The 16,027-nt window shown below is 42.4% G+C and overlaps 1 non-coding gene across 1 annotated transcript; it reads left to right on the top strand.

The window, feature by feature from the left end:
* The first annotated feature begins 9,584 nt into the window (after nt 1–9,584).
* Nucleotides 9,585–9,693, top strand: LOC144311597 (U6 spliceosomal RNA). The gene has a single exon (XR_013377200.1). It is a non-coding gene; the product is annotated as a U6 spliceosomal RNA (small nuclear RNA).
* The last annotated feature ends 6,334 nt before the right edge of the window (nt 9,694–16,027 follow it).

Below are 16,027 nucleotides of genomic sequence, written 5' to 3'. Positions count from 1 at the left end.
ATGTGTAAGCAGCCGACTGACACTAGGTTGCGTAACATCGGCCACTCCTTCCTGGTCATCCTTGTGGATTTCACTTTATTTTTTGAATATGTGCAGCATTAACATCCTTCCAAAAGTCAAAACTATACAAAAAAAAGGTATGCTTAGGGAAGTCGACTCCCTTCTGCATCTCTTCCCGCCCTGTTCCTCCTATCCGAGCCTTGTAGGTAACCAAGTTCATTGTTTTTGGGCTTATCTTCGTTGTCTTTTTGGAAAAGATTAGTGCATACATGTTTGTTTTCTTTTTGTCTCTTCTAACACATTCTGTATGCGCCTTTTGGATCTTTCCTTTTTTTCACTTAACAATCTCTCCTGGAAGTCACTCTATAATCCGTTCATGGAGATCATTCCTATTTCTCTTTACAGCTGCTCGGTAATCCATTGTGTGTATGTACCAAAGTTGATTCTCACCCCATTTTAAAATCTCAACAAATTTAATTTGTAAAATAGACTAAAACACATCTGTGGGCTGTGAGTCTATCACCTCTGGCCTGCACGTTCGCATAGAGTCAAAATGTCTCTGAGGAAAGAGAAGATTCCAGGGTTAGGAGGTTAGGGAGGCAGAAGCAGCCAGGTCATAGGCGGGTGTTGAGACTCTTTTCTAGGACTGAGGGAGGGCTGCGCATTCCATGAGTGATCTAGACCCCCACTCTACCCCCTCCCAGCACAGGAGAGAGGTGACCGATCCACGATCCCCGGGGAAAGTAGCTGTGAGGGGGAAGCTCAGAGGGGGCTGAGCTCCAGCTACCAGGACCCTCTGCCTCGCCAGAGCCCTTGCACTCATACTGTGCTTGGAAGCAATAGGACCATACTGATGAGGCCCAGGAGGTTCCTGAATGAATGCTCTGCTCTTGGAAAGACCTTCACAAGTTGGCCCTAGAGTTCCATTGCTGTACTTTCTGCCATCCTGGTGGGATGGGTAATCAGCATAGATTTTTTTCTATGTTGATTCTACAAACAAGTAAATACTTGTTTGTAGCTGAGATGCAAAAGGCTGTTAGGCTACATTTTATTTAGAGAAACAAATGTGATGTTCTTGCACCCTGTATGTTAGAGCTAACTTCAGTGCCCCTTCATATATATAACATCTTAATTGATTCTTCTAGAACTCCCAGAAGATTATTCCCACTTTATAGATTTCAAATTTATAAGATCCAGAGAGACTAAGTTTCTTGCCCAAGACCACACAGCAAATAAGTGACAGAACTAGAATTTGTACCCCGTGTCTGATCCGCAAATCCCCAGGCCATTTTCTTCAAAGAGTCATATTTCTCAAAAGCACTGAACCCACAATAAATTTATGGTGGCAGCAATCAGAGTCTTTCAGAGAGTCGAAAACTACATTTTGGTGTGTTTTGTTGCTTTGTTCAAAGCTCAGAATGTACAGAGCAATCCAAAGTATTATACGCTTTAGAGTCTATACAAGAAAATCTGTAAATATCCAGGAGTGATTTTTGAATAAGCAGATGAAGCAGTGATGAATATTTATTTGGCATATTTTACGAATCTCATAATTCAATTGTACCTCTTGTTTGGAGTGGGGGAAATTCACTCTGAATAGGAGGGCAGCCATGGAAACTCCAAGAGCTATAGGTGAATTAATTAGCTTGCTGCAGAAGTGGTTTTGGTTTTTCAATACTGTCTGTCTTAAAAGCAAAAGAAAACCTTCAACAATGGGCTTAAAGAAAAAGCTGGTGGTGTTTGGAAGGATGCCAGGGGCGGATGGGGCCCCGGAACAAGAAAGACGTCTGGACCCAGGCATTTTCTAGGTCTCTTGGGGCAGTGGGGTGCTTTCTCTTTGCTTCTCTCTAAAAATTTGCTTTTTCCCTCCTCCTTTTCTTGGCTTCTCTGTGCATGTAGCAGAAAATGGTTGTATAGTCCCTCGGTGAACCTTCCCTACTCTCCTTTCACGGATAAGAAAGGAAATAAGTCAACAAGTGGAAGCCTCTTACAGTGAATGAGAGCTACTAGGTTGGTAGGAAATGAAGAGTCTTCAATCAAGAGGGGCTCCCCCTGAAAGTTCTAGAAGTGACCTTTCAAGGGTGCTGAACGGGCTCTGCAGCAGAGGGAGAGTAAGGGGGTAGTGAGGCTGGGGAAGGTCTGAATTCTCTGGGAAGGTTAATTTGCAGATCACCCCTGGTTGCACACTTGTAAGAGGTAGATATAGGCTTTGAACCCAGGTCTTTGATAAAAACTACCTGTCTATGACTCTAAAGCAGGAATGATTTTTATTTTCCTGGCTCCCTCATGGATTTTTGGGAACTTCAAATAAGATGCTAATAATTTGTAGCATTAAAGAGTACTCCCTAATGTGAAAAGTATTGGTACTACCACACCCACCAAATACAGATACTACCTACAGACCCTGGATTAGGAGGACACAAGTTAGGGTAAGTTCTCCAAACGCAGGGGCGGATCCTGTCTTTATTAAAATATTGATGTTTCGGTTTTCATGGATACTTGCACTCTTTGCAATTTCTAGGAATCACGCATTAGACTACTGTTAGCGTCGGTTACATTTTTGGTATTGCTTTAAATTGTGCATCCTAGGTGAGTGCCTCAATCCTCTGACCCTAGTCCTGCCCCTGCAGTGGTTGACATTATAACAGGGTTTCCCAAAGTGTGGGCCATGCACAAGATAATCGTAGGTGGTACATGGCCATGACATTAAATAACACCACTCACTTCATGAGGAAGTTTTTCTTTTTCCACAGCTTCTGGCTAAGTTAAAGAGAAAGTATCAGGTTGGGTGCTAGCAAATATTTAACACCTCTGCAACTAACCCTTGGTAATTTTTTTTTTTTTTTTTTTTTTTTTACTAAAAGGAATTCGATTTGGGACTCAAATATCCTGGATATTTGAGATACCTGTGCTAGGTATCTTCTGTTTGCCTCTCCTTTTTCTACCCTGTTCTGTGCCCTGAGAGGCTGATCTCCACAGAAACCACTGGAAGACTGTCAACAGGTTCACTTGCCCATTAGTTTCTGGATTCTTCTAATAATGGGAAATACCAGGAAGTGACTGGAAGCCTGGGGAAGAAGCAAGAGCTCAGATCTTCATTCCCTTAGCTCCTTCCCTTGCCCCATGGGCTCTCCTCCAGATGCCATGTTCTGTGGTGTTTTAAGAACCACTTCTCCTACTCTTTCCCTCCTAGAGCAGTGTTGCCAGAAAAGTGCAGGATGTCCAGTTAAATTTGTATTTCCAAAAAACAACCTTGGTACAGATGGGCATCAAATATTGCATGGACATAATTATACTAGGAAAAAATCTATTTGTTGCTTTCTGAAATTCAAATTTAATCGGATATCCTGTGTTTCTGTTTGCTAAATCTATCAAGACTACTCTAGTGGGTCATTGCTCCTGTCATTTGCCAGGTTAATTTCCCTTAATCTTGTTCTGCATCTTTGTTAATAATCTCTCCATTAAATTCTCTTGGTTTCCCCATTTGAAAGTATCATCTGAAAAAAAAAATGAAAGTATCATCTGTCTTCTGAGGAGCCCTGGATGCATACTAGTAAGCACTAATAATGAGTAGAATTTTATAGCATTGTTTTATGCCTCATTTTGAGTTGATCTTCTCAAGTGATATTGGTTTTCCTTCCATGGTAGTGAAATATATTTTCCTTTAAAATAAGTATATGTAAGTTTGAAAATAATAGGAGTGCCACATGGCATTTTTTATGGCAAAAATCATGGAGATGATACACAAACCAACTGGCTTTTGAAAAATTGAAAAACATGGCATCTGAAGTCAGATCAACTCTGGGTCAAATCCCAACACAGAGCTACTGTAAAGATTAAACGAGATAATGAACGCAAAGTACCCAGCAGAGTGTGGGGGCTCTACTTATAGTGGTGTCCTATCTATATATAAATAAGCATGCGCGGCATTGCCCGCTCAGAGAGGTAAAATGACTCACCCACAGGTGCACAGCAAACTGAGAACATTTGGGGCTACAGTGCAGGAACCTGGCCTCATGCCCCGTGTTTTTCCATGGGGCCATGGGCTGATTAAGTTGTATGCCTAGGAAATGCTGTGTCAGCGGTGGTGCTGCTGATTGCTCTCAGAATGTCTGGCAAGAGTGGTCAGTCCTCATGACTCTGGCTTTTTGGAATGCTCAGATGAAGGCCTTTGAATCTGGCCAAGTTGATATTTCGGAGGGAAATGTTGAATACAAACTTCTCCTTAGTTTAGTAAACTCAGAGAAAGGAAGGAGTGGCCTCATTTATTACTGTCTGCCTGACTGGATGGATGTATGGATGGATGGATGGGAGGATTGATGGTTGGATGGGATGGATGGATGGATGGATGGATGGATGGATGGATGGATGGATGGATTCAGGGGATGTGAGGCATTAACCTGCCAAATTCCAGTTGTAGTACCCTGCCCTTAGATCTTGTGAACACTTCTCACCAGATGCAATTTGAGTCCCTATAGCATCTTCCTGGCTCCTGGAAGATTTGGGCTCAGGAGATTTGGGCTGGCTGGATCTTGGTTAACTTGCTCCCCAAGTGGTGTTCTGCTTTTCACAAATACTAACCTAGTGCCTGCTATGGCCAAAGCACATCATTAGGCATGGAGAGGACTCCCCAAAATGAGCTAGAAGGCATGAGAGTGTCCCTTTTCCCTAGCCAACCACAGGGAGAGCAGCTACTGAGCTGCTCACACTGCCCTGGATGGTGCTAGGGACCTCACACAACAGCCTTTCCTTCCATCCTCACAATGGTCCAGAGATGGCGAAGTTGAGCCTCAGGCAGCCATGGTGCCATCGTGCACACCCCAGTACCTTGCCAATCCTCAGGGCTACACCAGGAAGAAGGTACTATCATTTCTTCAGTTTACAGGTATGGATGCTAAGACTTAATAGTTGTTAGCAACTTGCCCAAATGCACTACATGCTATGTGCCATGTTCTAGAACCAGGATTAAGACAGCGCTGTGGCCCAAATCCTGAGTTTTATCCCATCAGGTCTTGTGTGGAATGGTATATAGGATTTGCTTACACCGCTGCTAAGAGGCAGAGTGGGATTTGAATCCACACTCTTTTCTTCATACAATTGTGTTTCTTAAGAAATTTGGGGGCAGCCTGGGTGGCTCAGCGGTTTAGCGCCACCTTCAGCCCAGGGCCTGATCCTGGATATCCGGGATCGAGTCCCAAGTCAGGCTCCCTGCATGGAGCCTGCTTATCCCTCTGCCTGTGTCTCTGCCTCTGTGTGTGTGTGTGTGTGTGTGTGTGTGTGTGTGTGAGATGAATAAATAAATAAAATCTTAAAAAAAAAAAAGAAATTTGGTGTTGGTGTGATCTTGGAACTTATATTTCCACTGAATTGAGTTGAAGTACTAGAAGAAGTGCTATGGAACAAGAGAGAGACAGACAGAGAGATAGAGACAGGGAAAGGACAGCCCACAGCTGGATGAGATGGTGGCATGGAGCAGACATCACAGGGGAAGGAACAGTGTAGACAAAGGTTGGAGGTGAGAGGGAACTGTAGGGACACACCTGAAGGATGGTCTAACTTAGTGCTTCCTCTGTGTGCCAATCTCAGCAGGCTCCAATAGCAGAGCTTCTGGTGTGTGTCCGTCTGGGGCCCATTTCTTAAGTGTCTATAGAGCTCTTCCTTCTGATACTGGGTTCTGTATTTCTCATGCAACTTCCATCCCTTTGTCGTCCAGTTTTCATGAGCAAAGGCCTTGCTGGAAGAGCTAAGAATGGGTAGAAGGCTCATGGATAGAGACAAACTTTCCCAGGCCCACTTGGTATCCAACATCCTTGTCTTTTCTGGGTGCGTGATGATGGGCATGGGTTTCCAGGGCCAGTGCCAACATCTTCCGTGGCTCTAGAAGGGACCGATGCCCACTTGAAGTGTCAGCTTGGTGGATGACGGCTGCATTACCTTTCTTGGAAGGAAACAAGGTTTTGGTTTTGGTTTTTTATGTTGTTTTGCTTTTTGTTTTTGGCAAAATGCCCTGTTCTATCAGGCTTTTTTTTTTTTTTTTTCCTGAAGCAAGGAACACCATGACTCTTATATTTGCCTTCTTTGATGAAAGGACAAAGCTGAGGGCTTTGCATTTTTCCATCTTCTTTGCTAAGTGGGCCTTTCAAGAAAGGTAAGCAAGTAAGGAACTGACATTTGTACAGTTTAAGAAGGGCTTTTGCACTTTTGATCCTTAATATAACTAGTAGATGCTTTTGCTGGCATCTAGTGAGTAATCGGTCCCCGTATCCAGTTAGGTAATCCGAGGCTGGAATTAGTTAGTGGAGGTCAGGGTTGAGAGTGGAGCAAATGCAAGGCTTCGGGTACTCAGTTCAGTACATGCTCCATTGCACAGTGTTGTCTCTCCGGTGCTATTTCTCCATCCTGGAATCAGGAAGCTTAGGAAGCTGGGTATTGCGTCGACAGGGCTTAGAAGGTGTTAGCTATTAATATTTGTTATATCACTGCTGTGGTTGTTGTTATATCCCTTCTCTGCTGTACTGAGGCGTTTCTCCCAATAGCAGAGGCTCTGTGCCTTGGGACACAGCATGTTAGGATGGGAACTGCAGACTGGGATCTGCATTGCCCTGGGCAATGGTGCTAAATGCATCCCATCTTCGATTATTTTGCTAGGAGATAGGGGAACCACCATACTCATGTTTTACTCTTGAACTGCGATCACTAAGTCAATTTGGGACATGATGACCAACATTTAAAAAATGAAATGGGGATCCCTGGGTGGCTCAGCGGTTTAGCCCCTGCCTTCAGTCCAGGGCCTGATCCTGGAGTCCAGGGATCAAGTCCCACATCAGGCTCCCTGCATGGAGTCTGCTTCTCCCTCTGCCTGTGCCTCTGCCTCTCTCTCTCTCTCTGTGTCTCTCGTGAATAAATAAATAAAATCTTAAATAAGTAAGTAAATAAATAAATATAAATACAAAATGAAATGAAATAGAAAAAAATGGAATAGAAAATGCCATAATGGATTACCCGCAGTGTGTAGTTTCACAGAATGTTTACACGTATGTATGTGTATAATGCATTATGGTATAAAATGAATTTTCTACTGTGGGTGGCGTTCAAGTTTTAGGGACGCTGTTGTAAGGACTAGAGGCAATGTAGGTAAGGCAAGTGCTATGCACAGAGGAAGTGATCGAATGATTATTGTTACCAGCAGCTTCTTCATTGTTATCTCCATCTCCAGACAAGCCAGGAAAATTCATGGTTGTTTACCTACATTGAACCAGATAGTTCCTGAATCTCACACTATCAAAGAGCAACTCAAGTGGCTAGGCCGGTGCTCCTTAATCCTGCTGACCATCAGATATGTCCATTCAAAAGGTCAGAGGACTATGACCGGCACAAATCTTCTGAGTCTGAGAAGCACTGAGCAGAGAACTGACCGAGCTCGCCTTGAAGGAATCAGGGTGCCTTCTGGGCATGCTATGCCAAAAAACGTTCTTGCCATTTAATACCTGGTGTCCCCTCGTTAGTTAAAAAGGACTGAGCAGCAACTCACATGTTGATTACCACTGAGCAGCTGTGCCCCCGCTCAGATCAGAGTGGCACCTGCTTGGAACAGAACATCTTGTTATTCTGGGTCCCTTTTTCTATGGCAGTTCGAGTGTGATGGTGCATAAGAAACATTGAGCAGATATTTGTTCTAACACCTACCATGAACTGAACGTTAATTTAATTGTGCTGAGCTTTTGCAAAAGAGCCTCCACATAGTTATCAGAATGACCTTCCTTCAACAATGTCTGATTTTGTCAATATCCTGATTTTAGCACTTTAATGCTTATCTACAGGATGGTCACTGATCTCCTTGGTCAGGCACTCAAAGCCCTTCCTCCTGTGATCCCTACTGACTGCCTTTGCTTCATCTTCTGATCTTCCTGGCTTCACACTGATGCTTTATTTCCCCTATACTTATAGCTCCTTGAATGGGCTTTGCTATTTCATGTCTTCACGCTTATTCACATGCCTTCCCCTCTGCTTGAAGTGTCTCTCCCTGTCTCAGTCACCTGCTGAGTTTCTATTCATTTATCAGGACTTCGTTCACCTCTTTTGTGATGCCTTGAAGGTTAATTACTTCTTCCATTGAAAACAAATGAACCTGAGGGATATGTTCATTAATATTTGATTAAGATCAATTATAGCCAATTTATTTAGTTGCATATCTCTATGAAGGCATGTCCAGGTTGGCATGTACTAATTGTGACATCCACTAAATGATAGCGGAGCCAACCAACTTCTATGAGAGACCTACTAAGTGCCAAATTAGAGCCCCAGGCATGGTAAACTGTATAATACCCCACCCCAAATATCCATGTCCTCCCCCTAGAACCTTGAATGTTACTTTATGTGACAAAAAGAACTTTGCAGATGTGATTAAGCTAAGGATCTTCATATATAGAGATTATCTTGGATTATCTGTTTGGACCCACAAGAGTCCTTAAAAAGAGGAAGCAAAAGAAAGACACAAGGCCATGTGAAGGCTGAAGTAAGATGCTACCTGTTGGTTTTGAAGATGGGAGCCACAAGCCAACGAATGTGGTTCTAGAAGCTGGAAAGGATAATGGAACAGATTCTTCCCAGGAGCTTCTGGAGGACCATGGTGCTGCCAACACTTTGCTTTAAGTCCAGGAATCTGCTTGTGGACTTCTGGCCTCCAGAAGTTCAAGAGAATAAATGTGTGGATTTTAAAACCATTCCATTGGTGCTAATATGTTACACCAGCAACAGGAATCTAATACACCAGGTTACATGCATGATGGGACAGAACTTACAGATGGGATTTACTGGAGAAAAATAAAGTAGAGCAGTGCTTCCCAGACTTGCCAAGAATCACCAGGGATCTTGTTTCATTGTAGATTCTGATTCACCAGGTCTAAAGAAGGGCCTGAGATTCTGTATTTCATATAAGCTCTGGAGTGAGGACCATGCTGCTTGCCCAAGGACCACACGTTGAGAAGCAACAGACTCGAGCAGTGGGGTGAACACAAAAACTGGATTGAGTGAAGGGAGGGTTTTAGAGAGGTAGCTGTGGGCACAGAGTTTTAGAGAAAAAGATCCACTATACAGGAATCTATGTAGTGGTGGCCCTGGAATGGATGTATGATGGTACCAATGATTACTCAGTGCCCTCTTGGTTGGGAGTCCAGAGGTCACTCTTTATTGTCTCTATCACTTCCAACAGCCCTGATGACGAGGCACTTAATGCTTTTTTTTTCTTTTACACATGATGATTTAACAGCCTAGAGTATTAAAAGACTAGCCACACCCACATGGAGTGAGACCTAATGGGTCCAAAATAAGTGGGTTTTTTTCCCCCTACTTCCTTCGACCACCTTTTCTCAATAAGGAATAATATGCATGTGCTATGGGGTTTTGCTGAGAGAGCAGTGATTTTCAATTTTCCTGCAATGTCTGGAGCCTCAGTGGAGATCTTCACATCCCTCAGTGAAATATGCACATGTTACCAGGGATTGAAATTGGACTTGGTAAGACCAAGGCCGAAAGGGAACCAGAGCTTTTACCAGGGCATTCTGGTAGGTTAAGTGACAATCCAAGTGCTTGCTTCGGCAGCACATATACTAAAATTGGAGCGATACAGAGAAAATTGGCATGGACCCTGTGCAAGGATGACAGTCCAAGAGCTGAGGGGTAGAGAGAATCCCTCCAGGCATGGGTAGAGGACAAGCTTGAGAACATGAGGTGGCCCTTAAAGAGCTCCCAAAAGGTCAAATCAGAGAAGCCAAGAGCATTCAGCAAGGCCAGGGAGCAGGAGCAGGACTGCAATAGGAAGAGAACATGCAGATCCAGAACGAGAATGGAAGAGCAGTGGTAGCAGGATCCAAACAGGGGCCATGGAGATAGACCACATCTCTTACCCCTCACCAGGTCTGTGGCTGTGGTGGGTCTACTCATCAGTAGCATGGGAACCTTCATACTGATGCTGTAGGTGGTGGTGAAGGTCACTACTAATTTACAGAAGTCATTCCCAAGCTGTCACGAAAATGACGGGTTCCTTCAAGCAGCCATGCTGTTGGTTGGTCTTTATGCATGTATTATTGGTTTTATAGTCTGACCTAAGAGTTTGCCACAGAGTTCCTGCAAGTTCCTTATTGGTGTGATTTTGTCTCCTGTTGTTCTATGGCTTAGAACATATAGGGAAATCCTTGAGTTTTTCCTAAATTATTAAAGATCATCAGAGGTTAGGAGACAGGAGAGAGTATATTTGGGCAGGGAAGCTTTAATTTTATGGTGACATCTTTGGCCGCTGGCTGATATTTATGTTATGCCTGATACAGAAGGGCTTTCCCTGTAAGTTCTCTTGCATCCACCTCCACAATCCATTCTTTGGAGGCTCCTATCCTAGTTCCCAAAGCTATTTTTCTTGCCCAGGCAGCAGATCTTACAGTTTTTAGAGAGTACTGGTGTAAGGAAGGGCAAGAGCATGCAGGCAATAGGCAATAGGCAGCACTGCGGGTTCATTAGGAAGGTAAGTTTTACATGGATTGGGCCCTAGCTTTACTTGGAGAAGTTACTTGATACCCTCTGGGTCTCAGTTTTTTCATCTGTAAAGTGGGAATGGAAATAGCATCAGCCTAGCTTATAGTCTTTGTGATGGTTAAAAAGGAAAATGCTGGAACCATTTAGACCAGGGTTCTGCAAACTTTTTCTGTAAAGGGTCAGAGCATTAATTTTTGTAGCTTTTTAGGTCCATAGGTCCCTGTGGCAATGCTCAACACTGTCAATGTAGAGCAAACACAGCCATAGGCAATATGTCAATGAATGGGTGTGCTCTGTTCTAATGAAGCTTTATAAAAACAGACCAGAGTTTGCAGATCTCTGCTTTAGAATAATACAAAGTAAGCCTTAGGGCACCTAGGTGGCTCAATCTGTTGGGTGTCCGACTCTCGGTTTTGGCTCAGATTGTGATCTCAGGGTCCTGAGGTCAAGACCTTCAGCAGGATCTATGCACAGCAGGGAGTCTGCTGGAGATTCTCTCTCTCTCCCTAGGACCCCACCCCTGCCACTCACTCTCTCTCTAAAATAAATAAATAAATAAATAAATATTTTTTAAAAAAGGAATATGAAGTAAACCTTCAAAATGGCAGTAGTAATTATGACTCTACACTAATGTTATTAGAAGTATCTCATATTGACCTAACCGTTTTTTTTTGTTTGTTTGTTTGTTTTCAGCTGCCAGTTTCTCAAAGATTAGGGTTGATACAATTCATTGTTTATCCTCTAGGGAGTAGTTTGTGTGTGTGTGTGTGTGTGTGTGTGTGTGTGTGTGTGTATAAGTGCTGGTAGGGCAGGGGTGGATTCTTTCCTTTAGGCTTTAAATCTGACAACAGAATTCTATAATCCAAGTGTTTTGGGTATCACTTTTTAAATATGTCGGTCCCTTAATAATTTAATTTTTATTGATCAAATCTTATAATAAGTGAGGATAATTTGAGAAATAAATAATAGATAGCCTGGCTCATTTCTTATTAATATAGTCAAGAGTCCAGATTCAACTGAAGAGCAAGAGAAGAGAAACTTTATAGGGAACAATTATCTGCAAAATGTGAGTAGACCAAGATAATCTAATTGTTTATATTCAGCTATCCCTGAGGTCTGAGCACTTACAGCCAAGAGAATTTATCTGATGACTTCAGTCCAAAAAATGCAACTTCAACCTAACCCTCCCACCCTCCGCCACTAACAGAGCATAAGCGTTAATTTAACAGTGTTGCATGCCCTACAAACATCAGTGACCTTATGTTCCAAACGAAAAAGTTCATCAGTGAGCTATCTCCTGATGTGTTATTGGCTAGAGGTCAAAATTAATTAATTTTGTCAGATTGCCTTGAGTAGAGATCGAAAAGGATAGAATTCTTTGGCAGACAGTTTCCACTCTGTCATCTGCTTAGTGTTTGAGGTTTTTGTTGTTTTGTTTGTTTGTTTAATGTCTCTCCTGTGGGTCCTCCAGACTTCATATTGCCTAGAGTTCTCAGGACACAAGACTGAATAGTATTCTATTTCCCCTGTACCTCCATAGGATCATCCATAAGGTCTGTAAGTTTGCTGTCCAGAGAGGAAAAGCAATACTGGTATCTATGACAGGAATGTCAGAACAAGTGATTGAAGAAAGTCACTGGAGTACAGGTTCTGCAGTAGTGATCCTCACTTAAATAGCCTTGTATTGTTAGGCAAGCATCAGACATCACAAATCTCTTTGCTCACGCTGAACAACGGAGCTAACTGTTCCAGTCTTGCACATTGGATCATAAGAACAATTGAACAAGAAGTGTGACATGGGAACCCTCTGTAAATACACATTATTGTTCATTCTGTTCATTGCTTGGGTCCTTTTAGACCTAAACACTTCCAGTAGGAGTGGGTAGAAGGGAAAGCCATAGGGAAAGAGTTGCCTGATCAGTGAAGGTTTTCAATATCTGTGGATCCCACAGAAGGACCCACTTGTGGTTTTATATTAAAAATATGTGGAATGAGAAGCAAAATGTCTTCTCTATGCAAAGGCTCAGACTCATTTTTAGGTACAATATTTTTTTTCTCAAGTGATTACCTCTGTCTGGCCATAATGGAAACTCATATCTTCGGCTCAGGGCATTCGTGATTATTAAGTAGCCTTGACATTTTGCAAGATTGAAAAATATTTTTTTCCCCATTTTAGTGAATTAGTCTTTGGGGATGGTCTTGCGATAAATCTATATCAACATTGTTTAAGACAGGGGAGTGGCAAGAACCTCAACGCCCACAGAGGCCTCACAGCTTCAGCCCTCTGAGGCATGTGCTTCCTCCCGTGGCTACACATATCCACTGTCAAAGTGGCAGGAGGAGTACCAGAAGCCACTGTCTATCTTGGACCATGATTTTTCTTTTCAGAAATTCAAAAGAACTTTCAGATTCTTTTCCCAGTCTCAGTCTGTTATTCTAGACTCTCTTCCAGGTTGATTTTCTCCTAAGGGCTCTGTGGTTCTCCTGGCAACTTATGTGCAGTGGGGGTCCTGCACCAGGTTCTGACATGCCTGCATGTTGCTGGACCCCATTCATTACTGGCTAGTTTCAATTCACTGTCCTGGAACATGGCTCTGCTGCAGGAGAATTAGTTGGTGAAAATAGATGCCCAAGAAGATGCATAGCCATATGTATCTTCCATACATTCAGAAGACCTTTTCAACTTCTCTGAATGTTTTATACATGACCAATTTGTAATGTGGGTATGTGAAGATAATATACTGGGATGTAGAGGGATGATATGGGGTGCAGGGAATGGAGTAGGAGAGAGAACAAAAAAGAAGACAGTCTCAAAGTCACCCATAGACTATCACAGTGTTGCCTGGTCAGCTGAGCCAATGCTTGCCAAAGATGCAGCCAGGATCACCATTCTCTGATTCCCCACCCCCACCCCCACCCCCACCCCCACCCCCAGCTGAATGCTGTCATTCAAACTCTTGATTTCAGAATTTGGATTTTTTACCTTTTTCTCTACTGGGGATTAGGTTGTTTTTTGTTTTTTAAATTCTCTCCTCCTACTCAAACATCCCAGGTCCTTATATTTTATAGTCTTTCAAAGTTTTTGTGTTAAAGGGTAGCATGATCTTAACCCTCTTCCTGAGAAGACAATTTAAAACACCTTGGTGAATAACTATCTAAATAGAGAGGTATGGATAAAATCATTTGACAAAAATGAAATAATATATACTTTTCTATAATTTATGGTAATTTATTTAAACAGTTCACGAGTTGTTTGGGTGCCTAGGTTGTCCTAATTTTTTCCTAATGTATACAAACATAAAGCCAGACTAATTACCTGGAGTAAATTAGACATTTTTTAAGAAGAAAGCAAAAGATGTTAGAATTCCATTTAGAATTGTTAACAATGTGTAAATGGTCAAAACTAAAGGTGCATAAATGGTTATAAAATTGTCCCATTGTGAAACGAATTACCAATATCAAAATACAATAAAAATAAAAACTGGAATACCTGAGAAATTTTTGACCTGATCATTGGTATGATTTCACTGTAGTGCTGACCTAATTCATTGTGGCAAAATGACTTGGCTACCTAGTTTTCAACAAAATTAATCCATTCATGCATTCAAGATATATTTACTGAGTCCTGGCAGAAAATAAAATCTAATAAAATGTTTCCATACTCACAGAGCTTATGTTCTAGTGGGAGAGAAAGGAAAAAAATACAAGTAAATAAATATACAAAAATATCAGTATTGAAAGTGGAATGCAGAAAATTGAAATATGGGTATATAATAGAGCATGGCACCAGGTAGGACTCTCCTGAAAGGACAAGTACGCCAAGAATTGATGATAAAACTGGCACCAGGCATGCAAAGACCAGAGCAAGACCATTCCAAGTAGAGGAGACAGCTGGTGCAAAACCTCTATTGTAGGGATGACCGTCTTATGCTTCAAAGAGAGAAGGAAGATTGTACTGAAGGAAGCTAAGTGGCCCAGGGTGAGAGGGGGTCAGAGGCAGGCAGGGTCCAGAATGTGCCAATTTGTCAGCCAGGAGACAAGCTTGAACTTCATTATAGGTACAGTTGGAAGGTACAAGAAGGTCTTAAGACAAGAAGTGATATGATTTTGCTCAGGTTTTTGAAAGATCACTGTGGATGTTGGGTGAAGGATGCAAGGGTGAGAATAGGTGTAAAGAGAGGACCAGTTAGGAGGCTGTTGTGGGTCCAGGTGGGAGGTGATGGTGGCTAAAACCAGATGTAACAGGGGAAATGCAGAGAACTGGATGGATTTGGAGTATGACTTGGACACAGAATGAACAAGACTTGCTGGTGGAAAGCAAGTGAAGGACGTAGGGGAAAAACCTAGAATCAAAGATAATGCCAATGGAACTGCTGAGAAGAGTTATTTTGTCTGATAATCATTTTTGGAAAAAAATAGCTTGTTTGCACATCTATTATAATATGAAGCATAGTGTGGATTTTTTTTCTGGTAAGAATAATAGTGCCTTCTATTTATTGAGTACTTACCCTATGCTGCTCATTCTTTTCCTTACCGTATATGTAAGGGGGATACACACTCGCCTTACTCACTAGGTTGCAAAATGACCTATGTGTTTCATATGGCCTTTGCCCCTCTGGGGATTGCATTGCCAAGGAAACAGACTGTTGAGCATAGGCACCAAAGCCAAATCCTATTAAATGTGCAATAATTCAAACAAAACATACAAAGCCAACCAGCCCTTGGGTTTGGAATATTGGCTTCGAAATGTCCCCCTCTTAATGCCTAGCTAGATACCTAATAAGGTTCAACGTTTAGATGCCTGTCTAATTCTGCCCAGAGTTCTGGACTTGTACATTCCTGCCCCCAAATCCCTGCTCTGAATGTCAGAGTTTTTAATTAATCTCCCCAAATGGTATTTTAGCATAATGAGCTCTCTGCATGCTGCTAGCTTCAAACAGTAGACAAAAAGCGATTCTTTTCTTTTCCTCAGATTTTTTTCCTCTGTAAAACATTAAGCAAAAGTGATTAGATACCTGTACATGCTCAAATATGGCTGGAGAAGGTCCAGAATTAGAGATTTCAAAGTACAAGTTGTTTAGAGAGCAACTAGTTCAAATCTGCTTTATACATGAGAAACTTAAGGTTCAGACAGGTTGATTAATGTCTCCAAGGTCACACAGCATATTAATAGGCAGTGCCAGGGCCAATGCCCATGTCCCTGGCTAGTGACCCAAAATTATCTCTAGGTGTTTCAAGGTTGTTCCTCTCAAACCTCTCCTCCAAAGGTCAAGTGCTGACTGCTCCTTCCTTTCCCACTCTCTTCCACCTCCATCCTCTATGGTCCAGTCTGATCCCCTTGCTTCTCCCTCTCCCTCCTCCCTCTGCCCCCTCCTCAAAAGCAGCGTCTCACTCCAGGTCCTACCTCTGATCTTATCATCATTCCCACCAGCATTTCTCAGGCTCATCTATCTCCATACAAGATCAATGTGTTTACACACTAAATATGTTTTGCACAAAT

This window comes from Canis aureus, chromosome 3 (assembly GCF_053574225.1).
Source record: "Canis aureus isolate CA01 chromosome 3, VMU_Caureus_v.1.0, whole genome shotgun sequence".
NCBI classification, from domain to species: Eukaryota; Metazoa; Chordata; class Mammalia; order Carnivora; family Canidae; genus Canis; species Canis aureus.
Note: the sequence above shows the minus strand (reverse complement) of the source record. Positions and strands in the feature narration are given on the sequence as shown.